The sequence below is a fragment of the Rhinolophus sinicus genome, linkage group LG05 (genome assembly GCF_036562045.2).
Source record: "Rhinolophus sinicus isolate RSC01 linkage group LG05, ASM3656204v1, whole genome shotgun sequence".
Lineage (NCBI taxonomy): Eukaryota > Metazoa > Chordata > Mammalia > Chiroptera > Rhinolophidae > Rhinolophus > Rhinolophus sinicus.
The window spans coordinates 88,276,767-88,298,252 of NC_133755.1; the positions used below are offsets into that span (position 1 = coordinate 88,276,767).

At 45.6% G+C, this 21,486-nt stretch overlaps 1 long non-coding RNA gene and 1 pseudogene across 1 annotated transcript in view; both read left to right on the forward strand.

The window, feature by feature from the left end:
* Positions 1-21,486, forward strand: part of LOC109439938 (TBC1 domain family member 22B) — a 323,763-nt gene that overhangs the window by 40,639 nt on the left and 261,638 nt on the right. The window lies entirely within an intron of this gene.
* On the forward strand, positions 1,463-12,146 carry LOC141571765 (natural cytotoxicity triggering receptor 2-like; annotated as a pseudogene).

The following is a 21,486-nucleotide window of genomic DNA, read 5'->3' on the forward strand; positions in this document are numbered from 1 at the left end:
TTTTTAATTCTTTCTTACTCCCAAGTGAACCTAGGATGAACTGATAAAACTGCTATGGTCTTTCAGTCATCTATTGCTACGATAATGCTGCATAATGAACCACCCCAGAACTCAGGACTTGAAACAACTTTCATTTATTCTTGCTCGTGCATCTGTGGCTTGGCTGAGGGTCAGCTGTTCTAGGCTGGGCTCAGCTGTGCTTGGCTCAAAGTGGCAGATACGATTAAGAAAAGTAACAGTGAAATGTAGACACCCTAACTGATGTTGACCTACTGTAGGAATGCTCCTCCCTCTTCCTATCCACGCCTGGCTTTAGATGGGTGGCTTCACTGTGTAGGAGAGTGAAATGGGCTCCTTTAATTGAAATCAACACATAAATTTAATTCATTAATTGCGACCTCTGGAATCCTTATACACCCTCGTCCCCCAAAACGTGCCACAAACAGGCCCATGTAGAGAAAACAGACAGACACTCTAATCATTCCATCACAAAAATTCTTGAAACTGGACAGTACAATACGACATGTAGGAAATTTTGGCCGATTGAGGTAGAACCTGTATGTCTTACCACACATTCCAAAACAAACGAACAAAACGAACCTGCGTGTATATACATCAGTCCTTTATTGCTTTTATTCACTGTCCCCAAGTCCTGTAGATGTGTCCAGCTCAGGTCCCTGGACTCCCCACCTCCTCCTCCCAGGCCCTCATCAGAGACAGTGAGGGGTGCCTGATGGAGGTCCCAGCATGCAGTCCCTCCCCCCAGTGCAGGGCTCCCTTAAACACAGGTCTCACCTCTCTGTCCTCAAGAAGCACAGTGTCTTCTGACTGCTTGCCCATGAAGTCCAGGCTCCCCAGCCTGGTCCTACAACTCTGCCATCCTGCAACATGGCCCATCCCACCCACCCAGTCTGAACCCCGCCCCCATGAGGTCCCCCTGGAGCCAGATGCTGGTGAGCACAGACTCTGAAGGAGGCACTTCATTGCGTGACCTGGGGCACATGTCCCATCAGTTTCCTCACTGGTAACAATGGAGCTGACAGTGTCCACCTTACAGAACACTCAGAAGAATTAAACAGAGAGGAGTATAAAGCACCCAGCTTCGCCCAGGATATGGAAGACACTGAACCAATGCTGAGTTAGTAGCTGTGGGGTCAGGCCCATTGGAATGAAATCAGAGCTGCTTCTGATCAGTGCCTGTGAATTGGACACCCATGTGTGTCATGGAGCAGATGAGAGAAAGGAGCCCAGACCAACTCAGCTTGGATGCCCTGGGCTGCCAAGATCTCCTGCAGATTCCCCAGCACAGGAAGCGCAGACAAGAAGCCCCAAGGGAGGAAACTGGGTAACCCAAAATAGAGGAGAGAGAATAGATGAGAGAATAATATGTCCATTTCACAGACAGAGAAACTGAGCTCTAATCTGCACCCAGATCTATTCTGGGAGTGCAGGAGAGGAAGGGATGCCCTGGGAGCACGATGTCATCAGCTCCTCCCAGCAACTTCTCCAGGTAACTGTGAGCATAACAGTGAGGTCAGGAGAAGAAGCTGCTGAGGCTCCGGGGTGGCCTTCTCAGACGGTGGGCAGAGCCCCCACCCCATGCCTTCAGGGCAGTGTCCTGCCCTCCTAACGTGAGAGGGACTCCTTGCCCCCACCTCTTGAGGACACTTCTGAAGGACCTCCAAATCCCACCATAGTGACATGCCCCAGCCCCTCCTGCAAAAGTTTGTACTGTGACAGGGGCTGTTGTGAGCCCCCTGGGAGCTAGCCCCACCCTAAGCCTAGGGCCCCTCCCTCCAGCTCCCATATCTGGGGCTCCAGGTCCCAGCTGCAAAGGAAAGCCAGGGTCCAGATGGCTCCAGCAGAGTGCTCATCTGGGGTGCTGAGACCTCCACTCTATGTCGAGGGTGCTCACCCCACTCACACTGGTGGGGAAGCCACCGTGCAGAGAAAGGGGCGGGTCCCACCTTCTGAGAGCTTCCTGTCCCCTGGGGAACGAGGACCAACACAGCCAAGAACAACTCAGAGCCAACCATAGGCTAGAGGGACACAGAGATCACGGAATGTGGGCAAGAGTGATCTTGGGGGCTTTCGGAGAGGAGGCGTCCCTTCCCAGCGGTCAGCAGTGGCCAGACCAGAGGAAAATTGGCGTGGGAAACCACTTGCTCCACACCCTCACACCCAGTGACACACCTCTATGCCAGTTGGGGCTAGGGCCACCTTGCTCCCCCCAGAGGGTTCCCTCCCACCATTTGGTGTGTCATTAGGGTCAGAGAGGGGACCCCCAGGTCCAGGTGAAGGCCAGGAAACCCACAGGAGCTCACCTCTGCTTGTGTGTGCAGTTTGGTTTCCTGTCCTGTCGGCGGGCCAGACAAGCTTCATCAGAAAGGCCCCGATCAGAAGTCAGGAGGCCTGTCTGGTAACTCGCCACCTCCCTGTGTGACGATGAGCAAGTCACCAGGAGTCTGGGCCTTGGTTCCCTCACAAACTTCTTTAGGGCCCCGAGAGAGGACACGCTTTGTAAACGTGCCTGTGGCTGGTTGGCACTGTTCCCGAGTTTTCTTCTAGCTCTGAAACGCAATCCTGCTTTCCCACCTGTGGTCCTTTGGACACTGATAGTTGATGTCCCTCTAGCATCCGTCCTCCTTTTGTCTGTCTCTTTGCCCTTATCCTCGGTCTCTGCTCACTCCTATGGTGAGGAGAACACTTCACTGAGGCAGAGTGAGGAGGAGGAGTCGGGGTTGGGGGAAGAGGAGCAAAGCAATAGACTTAGAATCGAGTCTCCTTGATAGTTTCCCGTTGAGTCTAACCGCACACACAGCTCCCTGGGCAGGCATTAGACTGGCCGCCGCTGGAATTACACACGGCACCTAATTTCCTCTCTAAATACGTATATACCTATAAGTATATGTTTATTAAATACAGAGGGTGCCAAAAAAATGTATACGGGGCCGGCCCAGTGGCTCAGGCAGTTGGAGCTCCATGCTATCCTCCGCCTTCAGCACCCACAATGCCGAAGGCTGCCGGTTCGATTCCCACATGGGCCAGTGGGCTTTCAACCACAAGGATGTCAGTTCAACTCTTCGAGTCCTGCAAGGGATGGTGGGCTCCGCCCCCTGCAACTAAGATTGAACACAGCACCTTGAGCTGAACTGCCGCTGAGCTCCCGGATGGCTCAGTTGGTTGGAGCACGTCCTCTCCACCACAAGGTTGCCTGCTGGACCTGGAGCTAAGCTGTGCCCTCACAACTAAGCTGAACGGCGCCCTCACCACTAGAAAAGGTCCTGATAGTACACACTGTTCCCCAATAAAAGTCCTGTTCTCATTTCCCAATAAAGTCTTAAATAAAAAGTGTATATGCATTTTAAGAAAGGAAGAAACTATTAAAATTGTAATATAATGAATAATGCTAGCATTCATTTGATTAAAGCCATCTTTTGAGCAAACGTCATACTCCACATTGCTACAGTAATTCAATTCAACTTCGAAAAGCATATGTAGATAACTATATCTCTTAAAACCTATGCATTTTTTGGCACCCTCCATATATAAGTATATATTTAAATGTATACGAGATCTGACAGTTAAGTTCGCAAACTCATCCTAGAAAAAGTGCTACATATCTCATTGCTGAATATCACTACGGTCACCTTCCAAGTACTCCCCTAGGGAAGCTATGCACCGACGACAGTGCCTAGTCCATCCTTCAAAGCAATTTTGGAACTTTTTCTGGAATGGCCATCAGAGCTGTCATCGTATTACCCTTGATATCCTGAATGTCATCAAAGTGTCTTCCTTTCAATATTTCCTTTATCTTCAGGTTAAAAAAGAAGTCATTGGGGGCCAGATCAGGTGAGCAGGGAGGATGTTCCAATCCAGTTATTTGTTTACTGGCTAAAAACTCCTTCACAGACAGTGCCATGTGAGTTGGTGCATTGTCGTGATGCAAGAGCCATAAATTGTTGGTGAAAACTTCAGGTTGTCTAACTTTTTCAGGCAGCCTTTTCAGCACTTCCAAATAGTGAACTTGGTTAACTAGTTGTCCAGTTGGTACAAATTCATAATGCATACTCCCTCTGATAGAAAAAAATGTTGCAACAAGTTCATGAACGTAATTATCAGACTTCACATAAATATACTAAGTATATAAATATGTAAGTGTATATTATTAAATAAAGTATTTATCGAGTAATATATATTTACTGAATAAATAAAGTATATTATTGGGTATATATATTTTATATATAAAAAAATCTTTTGCTTTGGAAATTCCATCTCTTAGAAATTAAATCGTAAAAGTGCCAGCATTCACTAAAGAAACAGATGTTAGAGTGTTTCATCTGTGTGTTTGTGTGTTAATTACACAAATATTTCTCTAGTGTCCTTAGATGGTGGGAGCTGAGGGTACAAGATGATGCCAGGTCCCTGCTCCTGTGCTCCCGTCCCCCTCCCCTACCCCTGCCATTGATCCATCCCTCCCACCAGCCCCTCTGAGGACCCTGCTCTCTTTGCTCCTAGCTCTCCTCTCCCCCTCCCTACACTTCCTTCCTAGAATTTAATCTCCACTTCCTCTCCTCCCACCTTCAGCACCCACAAAACCTCCCCAGGTGGAAACACATCACTGACATACCAGGCAGGCCCCCAACATGAAGTTTCTGACCACCCCTGGGGCCCGTGGGGCTTAGGCCTCTCTCTCAGACCTCTAAGTACCCTTGAGCTTGTCACCCACTTTCAGCGTGACTCTCCTTGGGAGGGGGGGTAGGAGAGAGAACCAGGGCCCTGCAAAGCAGTGGCGATGCACAGAGAGAAAGAACAAGCCATCCGCTACTTGACCACAGGTTCCTCCTGGCCGTCTCAGCTCCTCCCCAGAAGAGGTCTGAGTGGGGAAGGGGCACCTGGGCACAGAGGAGAGTTGCAGCCTCTCCCAGACCTGGAGCTGAGCGCCACCGAGCAGGGCCCGATCAAAACCTGCAGCTGGAGGTCCTGCTTCTCTCTGCCCACAGAATCGGCCCTCCCTGCTCTCCCACGTCCTAACCCAGGCCTTAGCTTTGTCCGTTTTGTCTATCTCAGAGGTGCTGGAAGAGCCAAGCACATTAAGGTCCAGTGCCTCGTTCCCTCTTCCCAGGCACCCCCGTATCCCTTCCCACCAGCAACCAGAAAATAGGTATGGCCTGCAGAGCCCCAAGTCTACTGAGGCTGATGCTATGGTCCCAGGTGAGGAGGAAAGAAGGGCATGGGGAGGAGGGGAATGGGTGTGACGGGGACGGTTGGGACAGCAGGGTACAGAGCAAGTGGCTCTGGGGCCAGAGGGCAAGTCCTGGCATGGCCCTGACCTGCAGCCTTGTTCCCCAGGCTCGTGGGAAGTATCACACACTCAGCACTGGCAGAGCCCGGTGGGGCTGACCCTCTCTCTGAGGCGCCAGTCCCCACCCAAGGGCTGACCCTACGAGAAGAAAGGCTGGTGTAAGGAGGTATTAGTGCTCATATGCGCCAGGTCAGTCACCAGCTCCAGGCCCCACACACTGACTCAGCCTCCTCGCGTTCAGTCTGAGACAACCCTGGTGCGGGATTCTTCATTGTCACCAGGACTGATCTGAGGGAGGGTGCAGGATACGACTGGTGTAGAATCTACCACCCTTCCAGCAACTCTGTCTCTCAGTCCAAAAGGTTCTCTCTGGCAGTGTCTCCGGGTGAACCCCATTCCCTGGGATGCCTTGGCTCCCTTTTGGTTCCTCCTGGTTTCCTAGTCATGTAAGCCAGGCTTCTTCTCTCCCCATCCTGGCCTCCTGGGCAGGCTGCTGGGAACGTGTGCCCAAGGGACTCGCAGGTGTGCACACACATACCTGCCTCAACTCTGTCTGTGTTAAGGATGTACAAGCCTCCTCAAAGATGCTCAAACACACCAGCTGAGCATGACCTGAGCTCCTATGACCTGGCCACAGGGGAGCCCAAGACTGTCCAGCATCTTTGGAGAAGGCACCTGACCTGGCACATAGTAGGTGCTCAGTAAATTGTGTCCTCTGGCCACAAACCACCCCCACTCTGCTGGCATCACGTTGGTCTGTCCATTCCTCCTGGCCCAGATCAGGCTCAGCAAACTATAATCTGAAAGCTCAACGTGGTTGTTAAATGACCGGGGAACAAATTGAAAGACAACCATATTCTGTGACACATGAAAATTACAGGAAATACAAATTTGAGTCCATAAAGAAAGCTATTTGGGGATAGCCACACCCATTTGTTAATGTGTCGTCTCTGCCTGTTTTCATGCTATAACAGCAAAGTTGAAAAGCTGTGACAGACACCATATGGCCCACAAAGCCTAAACTGGTTGCACTCTGGCCTTCTGCAAAAATGTTTGCCAACCTCAGTCTAAATCCGATCTTCTCAAACTATCTGTGGTTGTAATGGACTGAAGGTTTGGGTCTCCTCCAAAGTCGTATGTTGAAATCCCAACCCCCAATGTGATGGTGTTAGGAAGTGGGGCCTCTGGACTTGATTAGGTCATGGGAGGGAGCCCCTTTGGATGGAATTAGTGCCCTTATAAAAGAGACACCAGAGACCTCTTATCCTCTTTCCACCGTTTGAGGATGCAACCTGGAAGAGGGGTTCACCAGAACCCCACCACGCTGGCATGCTGATCTCAGACTTCCAGCCTCCGGTACTGTGAGAAATAAATTTCTGTTTTTTAAAGCCACCCAAACTGTGGTACTTTGCTATAGCAGCCTGAGCAGACTAAGAGAGTGGGGGAGGACCTTAAAAAAAAAAACCCTCCAATCCATCAATGACTTTTTTGTTGTAAAATACAACAAAAATAAATTACCAGAAACAATGACAAAAAAGAGACGCACAAAGTGCAAGCCTAAAATACTTATTAGACTTGACAGACATAAAATTGCATTTCAACAAATACAACCAGAACAAATATAGCACAGGGGGAAATTTTTTAATTAGAAAAAACTTCACACATTGTTCATTGAAAGTGTGCCTATATGTGATTGATACAGTGGCTTAACATTACACCTGTAATGTTTTATTGTTCCTCAGTCATAACTAAACAAAAAGTTAGAAGAGAGCAATTTGCCATATTAAATGCCAATAATTATACTTTGAACAAATACCCTGTATATCTACACTTAAAGACTTAAATGTGATAAATGATTATTCTTCTTATTAACTTACCTAATCTAAGTAACAGTAATGAAACCATCACTCTTAGGGGAAAATGTATAAAGAAATTGTTTTGATGCTTTATTTTAATAACACTTATAGTAGAAAACTGGTCTCACAGAGTTATTTTACAAAAATACAAGAAGGAATTTTAAAGCAATTTCAACAAGCTCAATATTTTTATTTTTAACTTTTACAAGAGGAAGCAAGTGATGCTGGATTTTCAAAATGCATGTTCAATCCTCCACTAGTAGCTAGTTCCAAAATACTATCTTACAAGTTTCTAGTTATACTCAAATTATCTCTAGATGAAAAAATGGATTCTGGATCTATGAATTTCCAATGCATATATCCTCTTTTGACAGAAAATAAAATCTGAAACATCCTATCGAATTATTAAAGGTTTTCTGTGAGCGTTTTTATAGATATGAAATATCAAGATTATCACCTGTTTTGATGATAATTGTTATTAAATTAAGAACATGTCATAACAATTTACAGAAACTATTCTAAGCTTCTATCTTTTGCTGTTGCTCTTAGATTTTATTTGCCAGTGAAAAGCATGTCGCATGGAAACGTTAAGGTCAAGGCTGTCTTATAAACAAGTCTGACAGTGCACTTCACATCGTCACTAGACTCGTCTCTATGTTGCCAAAACATTAAGAGTTCTTCCTATAGATCAAACATTCTCAACAGAACTGTCCCCCTCAGTAACCATTGCAACTGGGCGTGTAAAAACAACTGTTTACGCTGTTTCCATTTTATCGCATAATGAAGGGAATGATTTCAAATTCAATACATTCATCTTTGTGTAATTCATAATTTTCAACATCGATAAGCATACTGTTCAGTTCAGCTGATATTTTTGTCACAGCGAGACTTTCTTCATGAAGGAAGCAGTGCATTGATTTACACTCTGGCACAAGTCTCCCTAATCTGAGGGACTGACTAGTCTAGAACGTTTTCCCGATGTAGCAGCTGCAGCCATCGGAACATACCGTGTTTCCCCAAAAATAAGACCTAGCCAGACAATCAGCTTTAAGGCGTCTTTTAGAGCAAAAATTAATATAAGATCCGGTATTACATTATATTATATTACATTACATTATATTACATTACATTAGACTAAAGACCCGGTTTTACATTATCGTAAAATGAGACCAGGTCTTATATTAATTTTTGCTCCAAAAGACGCCTTAGAGCTGATTGTCCAGCTAGGTCTTATTTTCGGGGAAACACGGTATTCCTTAAACCCCAAGCATAAATCTTAAACCCCAAACCACGTGCTGATAATTTGATCCTTCGTAGTTCTATACAGTTCAGAGCTAGTTGTGGTTTGGGCAATGAAGTTAAAAGATACAGAAGAATTCCTTCATATCGTCATGTTCAAATTGCGCATGTAGCACAAGAACAGCTTATGTCAACAATATATGTGCATTGTTCAAGTTGCCATGAAAAGTATTTCGCTCGCTTTACTTGTTCTGGGACTTGGTCTTTCAAGCCATTAGATATTTCTGCACACACAGAGCTAAAGATTGGATGGAAAGTGATGTTTAAGCTTCCTTTCTGGCCACAGGTTAACGCAACCCTGTGAAGCAAACACCTCTGTTACAGTTTTTCAATATTTTGGCAATTGCAGATAGATTTTTAGTCTTAGCAACACAGAGTGTTACTTCACAAGAAGCCCACAGCACACTAGAGTTTGTATGTGAAATACTGATTGCTCTCAAGCTTGTTAACTCAATACTCTTTGTCTTTCAAAAAAAATTAGTTTGTTTTGAACTTGTGCTTTTTTTTTTTGGTATGTAAATGCCACTTGTTTTTATGACGGATTTGCTTTACTAGCAGTACATCTCAACAAATAACTCACTGAGTATTAGGATTACACCATCACTGGTCACTACAAAACTCTCACTCTCTATATGAGCGTCATAGTTTCCTAGCGCTGCCGTAACAAATTACGACAAATGCAGTGGTTTAAAGCAATGCAGTTCTGTAGGTCAGAAGCCCAGTATGGGTCTCACAGGCTTAAATCAAGCGTCAGCAGGCTGTGTGTCTTTCTGGAGGCTCTCAGAGAAAATCCATTTAGTGCTCATTCAGATGTCAGGTAGAATTCAGTTCCTTGTAGCTACAAGACCGATGCCCTGTTTTCTTGCTGGCTGTGTACTGAGAGCTTCCCCCCGCTTCTAGCGTCTGCCATATTCCTCGGCGGTGGCCCCCTTCCTCCATCTTTAAAGCCAGAGGTCCTTTACGCTGACCTCTCTGACTATAGTTCAGAGCTAGTTGTGGTTTGGGCAATGAAGTTAAAAGATACAGAAGAATTCCTTCATATCGTCATGTTCAAATTGCGCATGTAGCACAAGAACAGCTTATGTCAACAATATATGTGCATTGTTCAAGTTGCCATGAAAACTATTTTGCTAGCTTTACTTGTTCTGGGACTTTGTCTTTCATGCCATTAGATATTTCTGGATACACAGAGCTAAAGATTCGATGGAAGGTGATGCTTAAGCTTTCTTTCTTGCCACAGGTTAACACAACCCGGTGAAGCAAACATGTCTGCTATACTTTTTCAATATTTTGGCAATTGTAGATAGATTTCTAGTCTTAGCAACACAAAGTGTAACTTCACAAGAAGCCCACAGCACACTAGAGTGTGTATGTGAAATACTGATTGCGCTCAAGCTTGTTAACTCAATACTCTTTGTCTTTCAAAAAAAATTAGTTTGTTTTGAACTTGTGCTTTTTTTTTTTTTTGGTATGTAAATGCTACTTGTTTTTATGATGGATTTGCTTTACTAGCAGTACATCTCAACAAATAACTCACTGGGTATTAGTACTACACCATCACTGGTAACTACAAAACTCTCACTCTCTATATGAGTGTCATAGTTTCCTAGTGCTGCCATAACAAATTACGACACATGCAGTGGTTTAAAGCAATGCAATTCTGTAGGTCAGAAGCCCAGTATGGGTCTCACTGGATTAAATCAAGCGTCAGCAGGCTGTGTGTCTTCCTGGAGGCTCTTAGAGAAAATCCATTTAGTGCTCATTCAGACGTCATGTAGAATTCAGTTCCTTGTAGCTACAAGACCGATGCCCTGTTGTCTTGCTGGCTGTGTACTGAGAGCTTCCCCCGCTTCTAGCGTCTGCCATATTCCTCGGCGGTGGCCCCCTTCCTCCATCTTTAAAGCCAGAGGTCCTTTTCACTGGCATCGCTCTCTGACTATAGTTGGGGAACAGTCCCTGCTTTCAAATACGGAAGATGGGCCTCACCCAGATAATCTCCCATCTCACGGTCTTTCACCTGATGACAACTGAAAAGTCCCTTTTGCCACGTAAGGTGACATAGTCATAGGTTCCTGGGATTAGGATGTGGACATTGAAGGTGGTGGGGGTGGGGGGGCATTATTCTGCCCATCTCAAAGAGGGATGACATTTTCAAATAAAACTAGTACAAACCCTTTGGAATGAGTTCAGAAAGAACAATGCTTTGGGAATCGATTCCACTATTATCATTTGGTTTATTATTACTGCTACATTCAGAAAAGATATGTCTTTTCTTGACAAAAAGTTCAGTGACTTTGGTTTTACTATCTGTGAACTAGTACTTGAAGGAGCTAATCGCTACTCTACTCTAAATGACTTAATCATGTTCAAGTCAAAATTTAAAAAGAACAGGTTAGATTGAAAGTGAAAATGATTTTAAAAGAAGACTTCACAACCCAGCTGCCAATTCCAGAATCCGTTTTCCCCTAGGCCGATGGGCTTCTGTTCCCACTTCATCCCAGTTCTTTATTCCAGACTTTCTGCCATTAGGAACGAGTGGGTGGGTTGTGCTCCCCACTAACTACTGTCCCTTCTCTTTCCCCAGCAGCCTCTGCCTCCAGGCAAGCCACCTGGGCTCCCAATGACCTGTGCTCACCATGGACCTAGATCTGTGTGTCCCCCACTGCAAAAGCCAGAGCGGTCCCCAGGGCTTCCTCTGCCATCACTGCCCCTTCACAGTGAGTTGTGTGGGACCTTTATCCACACAGGCCTGGATCAGGGGCCCAAGAACAGAGCTGCCACCCCAGCCCTGTCATCTCCCCTTTTTGTCCCTCTGTCCTCCAGGGAACAAAACTCCACCCTCTGCTCCAGCCCTGCACCCCCCAGTGCCCTGGTCCCCATGTCTGTGGACTCCTCCTGACCAAGAGCCTGGTCTGTCAGCCCTGCTTGTCCAGGAGTGGGGTTTGAATTGAACTGGGGGCAAAGGCAGCAGGAAACAGCTTCTGTCCCTGCACAGAGGGTTGGAGGGGGCATCAGCCCGAGAGCACGGAGGCTGGGAAAATTATGATTGACAGGGCTCTGCAAGTTAAAGCCACACTGAATCCAGCCATCTCGCTGTTCTTTACAAACCCACCTTTGTCTTTCAGGTGTAAACTCCCAGGTATCTTGTCCACCTGTCTCCCTTCCCTTCCCTCTACTCCTGTCCCTCTCTCCCTCTCTGATTCATTCCTCCTTCAGTAACACTCACCTGCACAGAAAGTCCCTCCCACCAACTGCCCTTCCAGGAATGCTGACCCAAGGCCACCAGCCCAGGACGCTGCCTTATCCTAAGTCCTGAGGAGAGAGGCTCACATGAGAGAGAGAGAAAGCTGCAAGCCCTGGGGAGAAGGGGGCGTACCAGGAAAAATGGAGGAGGAGCTGGGTGACAGGTGCAGGGAGGACACATGAGTGAAGAGGATGTGGAAGCGGGATCAGGTGAGGCAGGGGGCAGGCTTGCTGGGGGAGGGGCGGGCTGGGGGAGGGGCACAGGGTCAAACAATGGGCTTCAGTCACTTCATTCATTTCTTCCCCTACTCCCACCTCAGAGCCTTAAGGAATCCACACGTGCAGCATAGAAGGAGGTCTCTGAGGTGCACACGCCACACCAAGTTTCTTGGCTAGTTTTTTCTCTCTCTCTTTTCTTTGTAAATTATGGGTCAACATCAACATTTTCCTGATTCTAAAAACTCTGAAATTCATTAAAGGAAAATATGAGATTTGATTCTTTCACCGACTTATTTTTTCAAGTCACATTTCCCACGCCTCAGTCGGTGGGGCAGCCGTGGGAGCTAAGATAGAGGGGTGTCCCAGCACTGAGGCTGCCTCTCCTCTCCTCCCTGCTCTTCTCCAGAGCCAGCCCCACCCCTCCCACCAGCCCTTCTGAGGCCCATGCTCAGTAAGCAGGGATCCCAGCTCTCCTCTCCCCCCCTCTGCCCTGTGCCCCGGACCCTCCCTGCACTTCCAATGTCCCTTTCCTCTCCCCTCCAACACCCATATAACCTCCCAGTGTGGAAACACATCACTGACCTACCAGTTAAACCTACACGTAAAGCTTATGGGGTCCAACGAGGTTTAGGACGGTGGTCAGGATGAGAATGACTCTCTGATTTTGTCAGCTATCTTCAGCCCATCCTTCTGGGGAGAGGGGTACAACCAGGAGCCAGGAAATGAGAGAGTGTGCAGGGAGAGAGAGGGAAGGAAAACGAGTGGGCAGTGTTGAGTTGACCACAGTTTCCTCCCTGGATTTCTCAGCGTCTCCCCTGCCTGCCCACCCACCTGAGGGGGTGAGGAAGCTGGGCAAGAGGGAGGCAAGAGCACCTGAGTTCTGGTGGCCGCCTTGGGAGGGCAGAGCTGGGGCTTCTCAAGGCCCAAGACCCTCCATGCACCTGGGTGAAGGGAGCTCTCCTGGCTCCACCTCACTTCTCCTCTGTTTCCATAGATCCAATCACCCCACGCCTCCCACTTTCTCAAAGGAGGCCTTTGTCCTTCTCACTTCCTCCTTCTCAGAGGTGGCGGGGAGCCCATTGCCCAGGGACCACCTCATTTCCTTAGCCCCCCCACCCCCATCCGAGAGCTCAAGGTTGGGAGGACCTTTGCTCTTACTGGTGCTGCTCACACCCCCTCCACCAGGCCCTTGGCTTCAGATGAGGGGTTGGGGAAGAGGACCAGAAAGAAGGGACAGGACAGGAGGGGTGAGGAGGGAGCAGTGGGCCTGCAGCCAGAGGGCCCACCAGGAGGCATGTTCCAGGCCTGGGCACACAGGAGGCTGCCCCTCCGCCAGCCCTGCAGAGTCCCTGACCTTGGATTCCAGGCTCCTGCCCCACGGAGGGGGCAGAGGAGGGAGTCTGAGCAAATCTCTGTGACCTGCCGGTCACTGGACCCAGGCGCAGAGCAGGACTCTGTCCTCCCCATTCTGGACCCTGGGTCTGGTCTCACTGGCCCTCTAACCGGACTCCCCAAGGTGGGCTCAGGCGCACTGGTGAGAATCAGTGTTTTCACAGACATCCCGGGTGATCCTAAGTGAACTCCTTCCGTGAGATAATGGGGCTTCCTTCACAGGCTTCCTTCTCTCAGAAGAGAGAAATGCCACTCGCCCTTTCCTCAGAGGACTGGCCCCCAGTACAAACAGCTCCCCGACCCAAAAGCCAAGAAGGAAGAGACTGATTGTTTTCCCACTTTAAAAGAAACAATTCTTATGTAAGATAAAAGATACTATAAACTATGTTTTTAAAAATGACAGGATAGAAAAAAATGACGTTATACAAAAATTAATATCCAGAATGTACAAAGCACTTGTAAAATCAAAGAAAAGGGCAACTACTCGATAGAAGAAACAGAAAAGGATAGAAACTTCAATCCAAGGAAACACCCCCAAAAACGCATATATGGAGGTAGAATCAATGGTATCAGTAAATGGGAAAATGCAAATGAAAACAATGGGGGAAGCATTTTTTCACCCATTAAATTAATAAAAATTTGAAAGATTGGTCATTTCCAATCGCAATCAGGTTGTGAGAAAATGGGCAGTGCCAACAGCTGTTGGCGGAAATATAAACCAGTGCATCCTTTTAGGAAATCAATCTGGGGTTCGGGTCCAGGTCACCCAACAAGGCGAATATCACAATAAAGCGAGTCACGTGGATTGTTTTGGTTTCCCGGTGCATAGACAAGTTACGTTTGTACTATCGTGTAGCCTATCAAATTGCAATAGCATTATGTCTAAAGAATGTACATACCTTAATTTAAGAAATACTAATGGCTAAAAAATGCTAACCATCATCTGAGTCTGTTTGAAAAATGGTGCCAACAGACTTGCTTCATGCAGCATTGCAAAAACCTTCAATTTATTAAAAACAACAACACGCAGTATCTGTGAAGCCCAAGAGAAATGAGCACTAAAACGAAGATGCTTGTAAATAAAGGATGCTACATCTATAATAGAAGGTGTTATGCAGCAGGTCAGAAAGAATGAGGCAGATCTGTGTGTCCTGACATGCAGAGATCAGATCGCCAAAAAATATTTAGGTCCAAACACTAAACATAGCGGCTGAGTGACACATGTCATCACACCTCATTAATAGAAGTTAAAATGAAAATAAAGCTATATCCATAGAAACAGCGTGTGTGCATGTGCAAAAACAGAGACAGTTGTGTGCAGGGATCACCTCACCGTGCTAACAGGATTGTGGGTAGGCGTGTGTGACAGGTGGGAAGGGAGACTTCCTATTCTGTATTGTTTGAATATTTTTACAACAATGTGTACATGAGTAAAATAAGATGAAAATTTTTCATGACTGGTGAAGTGAGTGGACAGTGAGGTAAGCAGAGGTCCCAGGAGCCTCGCACCCTCCCCACCACCACCCCTGCCGAGAAAGCAGTAAAGAAATGTGTGTGCCTCGTCCTGAACAAGTGCCCTGGTGACAGGAAGTCTCGATGTCCTCTCTGGAGGCTCATCTTCCATGTGGTATGTTCTCACGGGCTTGCTGACACTTAATTACGTATTTGTTCTGTCCCCTCCATCATCCAAATTACACGACCAACTGAAGCCTTACTCCATGTCCCACCCCTGACTCGCTTTCCATACAACCCAGCACAAAGGTTTACTTTATGTTCATACCAAACCCCAGAGGGAAACGCTTATCCTGCCCTTATTCGTAACTGCCAAAGACCAGAGACAACCCACAGGTCCTGTAACTGGAGAAGGAATAAACAAACTGGTTTATCCGTACAAAGGAACACTACTCAGCAACACAAAGGAACAAACTACAGAGACACGTAGCAAAAGTGCTCAATCTCAAGTACATTATGAAAGAAGCCAGATTCAAAAGGTCAATTACACCTCAATAAAAAAGAAAAGGAAAATGTTTCACACTGCAGGATCCCATACCTATGACATCCTGGAATAGGCAAGACTATTGGGGCAGAAACCTCTCATTGAGGGGGTTTGGGGGGTAATAAGTCTGTTCTGTGTCTGGGTGAGCTGATGGTTGCATGACCATGAATTTGTCAGAACTCAAAGAACTGCATGTTATGTATACAAACCATATCACAACGTTAAAAACAAAATGACACAGAGACAGTTGTCCCCTGCCAGAGCCTGCTCACGGTGGCCTCCTCTCCACTCACGTGATCGATCTGGACCTAGAGGTTGTTCACGCAGTGCTTCCTTACTTCCCCTCTTCCCATCTTTATTCCTCCTGTCTTTCTCTTCCTCCTCTGCTCCTTTGTCTTAAGCAGTGGGACACTCCCTTCAGATGGAATCCTACGTGTGCCCGTGTGCAGACACCTGTTGATGAAGAAGGGGAAGGGTCCTCTCTCAACAGAGTTTCGTCCCCATGTTTTCATTCTGCAGATAAAAACAAACCGAGGCCCCCAAGTGAAAGTGGCTCCTCTATTGCATCCATGCTCTGTGCTCCCAACCTTCCTACAATGTGTCTCTCAGAGACCACCCAGAGGAGGCTGAGAGGGACCATCACAGTAAACAGCTTATCCTAACCATTCTAGAGCCTTCTAACTTTGCAGTCTGGTCAGGGGGGTAACAAAATAGAAACAGGTTTGGGGGAAAACACGTCCTCTCCAGCAACCTGCCCATTCTGCCTTCTCCTTGTCTTCTCATCGGAAGAGGTGCACAGGTCACGTGTCTGGTAGGAGGGACTGATATTTCACGTTGACCAGGAGCTTTGCCGTGGAATGCGAGGTTGGTCAATTAAGTTCGCAAAATTATTGCAAGAATGTTGCTAAACTTTTTTGATATCAAAAGGATTATTCATTATGAATTTGCACCAACTACACACAATGAACCGAGTTTCCTATTTGGAAGTGCTGAAAAGGTACATGAAAAAGTTACACAACCTGAATTTTTCGCCAACGATTCATGGCTCTTGCATCACGACAATGCACCAAATCACACTGTCTGACAGGGAGTTTTTAGCCAGTAAACAAATAACTGTACTGCAACACCCTCCCTACTCACCTGATCTGGCCCCCAATGACTTTTTTCTTTACCCAAAGATAAAGGAAATATTGAAAGGAAGACAGTTCGATGACATTCAGGTCATCAAGGGTAATACGATGACAGCTCTGATGGCCATTCCAGATAAAGAGTTCCAAAATTGCTTTGAAGGGTGGACTAGGCGCTGGCATCAGTGCATAGCTTCCCAAGGGGAGTACTTCAAAGGTGACCATAGTGATATTCAGCAATGAGATATGTTGCACTTTTTCTAGGATGAGTTCATGAACTTAAGTGTCAGACCTTGTAGACATAACCTTAATAAGGGTCGTCTTTCAGCCTCTTGGCAATTGTCTCAGGAGGAATGTGTATCTCAGGACTTCAGGGATTCAGGACACCCACTTCTGGAATGTATCCCACAGATATACGCATGTGAAAAGAATATGTAGATGGTTCTTTATCACAGCACCATTTATAATTCCAAGGGATTGAAAACCACCTCAATGTCCAAGCTACTGTACATCCATTCAATGGGATTCTCTGCATTTTCACAAGCTAAGGAAGCTCCCTATGGACTGATATGCACTGATCTCCAACATAGTCTATATTTTGTTAGGTACAAAATTCTGCCTTTGATATGGTAGCTTTTGTGTTTTAAAAAATGTGAACATTAAGGCTATATACTCATAGACATTTAAAAAATACTCTGGAGGAAAACAATAAAAATACTCTGGAGAAAAACGATGGTTGTTGGGAAAGGATGGGGGGGGAAGGGGGACCGTGTAGAATAGATTTTTCACTGTTTAGATACATTTTTATCTATTTTTTTGAACCACTAAATCTATTCCAAATTAAATTTTCAAAAACTGATTGTATGAGAGCTCCCACTTCAGGGAAGATGGAGTAGATTCTTCTCATGAAGTAGAACTAAAAATCCTGGACGTTATATATACAAAGCACACACAAGACGACTGAAAGGTGGAGGGAAGAAGCAACAACTAGAGACCTCAGGACCTGAGAACAACGCTGTGGTGAGTCCCCTGGTTTTCCTGCTACAGCCTGTATCCCAAACTGTGTACTGGAGCAACTGCAGCCCAGAAAGAAGCCCTAAGAAATGCCTGCTGTCTCCAGCCAAGGGACCAGAAAAGAACAATCGAGCAAGACAAAAAATTCTAGATACTAACTGGTCTGCCCCAGCCAAACACCACTGAAAACCATCGGCCTCATCTCCCCGGCCCCGCAAACACTGAGCAGGGAGCCTAGACCCCCACCCTCACCAGGCTATAGTAAGATGCCCCCTCCCCATCCTGGGTGGGCCAAATGGGAAGCCAGGACTTTCCTCCCTTAGGGGCACAATCAGTGGAGACCACATGGGGACCAGGACTCCCGCCTCCACCTCGTCCCACTTCAGACATGTCAGAGAAGGACTAGTGGAGTGCCAGGACTCTCACCAGGGCTCAGTTTTAACAAGGCCACCCCCCAATAATGGCTGTAGGGGACAGACACATGGGTAGCAGTGATGAGGCACCCCCTTCCCGTCAGGCAGACGGGTATCACAGGGAAGGCCTAACTCCCACCCTACCCAGCAGTTGTAAGGAGTGTTTTCTCAACACCCTCCCCCCCTCTCTCAGGATGTCAATGGAGGCCAAGAGAAGAACCTGGACCTCCACCTCTGCCTGGCGGTAATAAGGTGCTGCCCACTTTTCATCCAGGGTCAGAGAAGTCCTGATAAAACACAAGGTTTAAATATGATCCAGACTCTTTTAACATAATGCCCAAAATGTCCAGGTTTCGATTGACAATTATTCATCATACCAAGAACCAGGAAGATCTCCAACTAAGAAAAGACAATCAAAAGACACCAACATTGAGATAGATACACAGATGTTTGAATGCCCCTGTGGGGACAGAGCCAGAAGTGCAGTTTCCAGGCTCTCGCCCTCACGTGGAAAGGTGCTCACTCGAGTAGTAAATGGCCATCAACTGTGATTGGATGGCCATCAGCTGTGGCCAGTTGGCTGTCAGCTATAACCAGTGAGTCATTGGCAACTAATATAACTGTCGTGGCGACGCTAGCAAAAGATGGGGGCCTAGCAAGAAGATGGTGGCTGAGCTAGTAAGAGCGGATTGCAGTTAGCACAGCGGATTGCAGCTGGCAAGTGAGGATGGTTGGCAGAGACAAGTGGATGGCAGGTTGTGGATAGTCTGGCTCCTGCTTCCTTTGTCTCCAACCCAGCCACCAGCAAGACTATAGTGGTTATGACTCCACTATCTATGGCTCCGTGGGTGTTCCTTTTTGGCCTCACCATGTCCTGCATTCTTATGCGGGGAGCGGAACTAGAGACCCCGCATGTGGGCATGACCACCCGGCATGACAGCCTCGATGAGCAATTAGGTAATTATTGGTAGGTTTAAGTCTATTATTTTATTTTTTGTTTTCTGTATGTGCCTTCTGTTTTTTGTTTCTCTGTTTTCTTTTTCCTACTTTCCTGTGGGTTACTGGAACATGTTTTAGAATATCATTTTAACTTATATATAGGGTTTTTGAGTGTATCTCTTTGTATAGCTTTTTTAGTGGTTCCCCTAGGTATGTATGTGCGTGTATATAACTCATGTTGACATTTTACCAGTTTGAGATGCGTAGAAACCTACCTCCCTTTACATTCTCTTACCCTTCCGCAATTATAATATAATGAAGATAATAACAGAAAGAAGAGCATACATTAATGAAACTGAGAACAGAAGGACAATAGAGAAAATCAATGAAACAAGAAGGTGGTTCTATGAAAAGATCAATAAAATTGACAAATCTTTGGCAATACTGGCCCAGAAAAACAGAGAAAAGACACAAATTCCTAACATCAGGACCAAAACAGGACATCAGGATGATCCCTCCAGACCTCAAAAGGACAGGAAGGGAACACTAGGAACACTCTACGCACAAATTTGACAAGTTAGATGAAATCGACCAATTCCTCAAAAGTACAAACTACCACAACTTGCTCAATCTGAAATGGATCATTTGAATACCCCTGTAACTATTAAGGAAATTGACTATGTAATTAGAAACCTCCTGCAAAAGAAATCTTCAGGCCCAGTGTTTTCCCTTGAGAATTATACCAAACTTTTAAAGAATTAACATCAATTCTATGGAATCCCTTCTGGAAAATAGAAAAATGAAGCCACATCGACCTTGACACCAACACTAAAGATAGTAGAATGAAACAAAACTACAGATTGATAGCCCTCATGAATATAGATGCGAAAAGATCGTAACAAAATATTAGTAAATAAAATTCAGCGATAGATAAAAATAATTACATAAATCAAGTTAAATGTTTTCCAGGGATGCAAACCTGGTCCAATATTTTAAAATTAATCAGTGTGATCCACCATATTAACTGTCTGAAGAAGAAAAAAATCACGATTATATCAACTGAAGCATAAAAAGCATTTAAAATGTAACACTCATTCATGATAGTCTTAGAAAACTAGAAGTGGAGGGCAACTTCCTTACGATGATAAAGAACATCTATTAAAAACTTACAGCTAACATCCTTAATGGTGAAAGACTGAATGCTTCTCAACAAATCAGGAACAAGGCAAGGATGTCCATTCTCACCTTTGCTTCCTATGTGCAGATGACATGATTTATGTAAAAAAAAAAAAAAAATCTCAAGGAATCTACATAAAAAAGTGCTAGAACTAACAAGTGAATTCATCAAGTTGCAGGATACAAAATCAACATGCAAAAATTAATTTATTTCTATGTACTGCAACAAGCACGTAGAAATCACAGTTTAAAATGCAAGACCATTTCCAATCACACAAAAGATAAAAATACTTAGATGTAGATTTATCAAAACATATACAGGAATTGTATGCTGAATGCTACAAAACACTAATGAAAGAAATCAAAGATCTAAATAAATGGAGCGTTCATGGATTGTTAAGACTTAACATAGTATAGATGACCGTTCTCCCCAAATTGTCCTACAGGTTTAATATAATTCCTATCAAGATCCAGCAATAAGGGCCAGCCTGGTGGCTCAGGCGGTTGGAGCTCCGTGCTCCTAACTCTGAAGGCTGCGGGTTCGATTCCCACATGGGCTGGTGGGCTCTCAACCACAAGGTTGCTAGTTTGGCTCCTCGAGTCCCGCAAGGGATGGTGGGCTCCTTCCCCTGCAACTAAAATTGAACACGACACCTTGAGCTGAGCTGCCTCCCGGATGGATCAGTTGGTTGGAGCGCAGGCTCTCAACCACAAGGTTGCCAGTTCGACTCCCGCTGGGGATGGTGGGCTAGGCCCCCTGCAACTGGTAATGGCAACTGGACCTGGAGCTGAGCTGCGCCCTCCACAACTAAGACTGAAAGGACAACAACTTGACTTGGAAAAAAGTCCTGGAAGTACACACTATTCCCCAATGAAGTCCTTCCCTAATAAAATCTTTAAAATAAAAAACCACAGTGAAAGACGTGGTACAATGCCAACTGGACAGTTGTTCCTAGATCGGCGTTAACCATCGCTTCCCACTGTATCACAACAAAATTGTTGTGAGGATACCACGGTGTATAGGCTGAGGCATGAGATTCACATTTTCTAACACATTGAAAAGCGGTTTCATTAGGCAAATATTTTTGAAGATGGTGTTCAGTAAGAAAATTGGCATTGTAGCCAGTATTTCTGACATTCTTAATGAAACAAATTTGAAAATTCTAAGAGCAAGCAAAGATAGTTATTGTAAAGGCATTAATGTTATGGTGCTCAGGCTTTAAACTGTGTGATCAGCTACTATATGTTCTCAACTTTGTTGTAACTTATTGTAGGGAACATTGTTATTAAAGGCATCTACAATAAAAACTTACAAATACTGTTGCATCTCCTTTCTCTGTCTCAAACTTCAAATCGTTCCTTTCTAAGAGTGAAATTTAAGGCATTAAAGAAAAGGATCAGATAAAAGAAGAATTATGCTTTATAAAGTCCTGAAACAATACTTAATTGTCAATTTTGTATGTATGTAAATTCTTTGACACTTCTGCCCTCCAGAGGTGGAGTAATT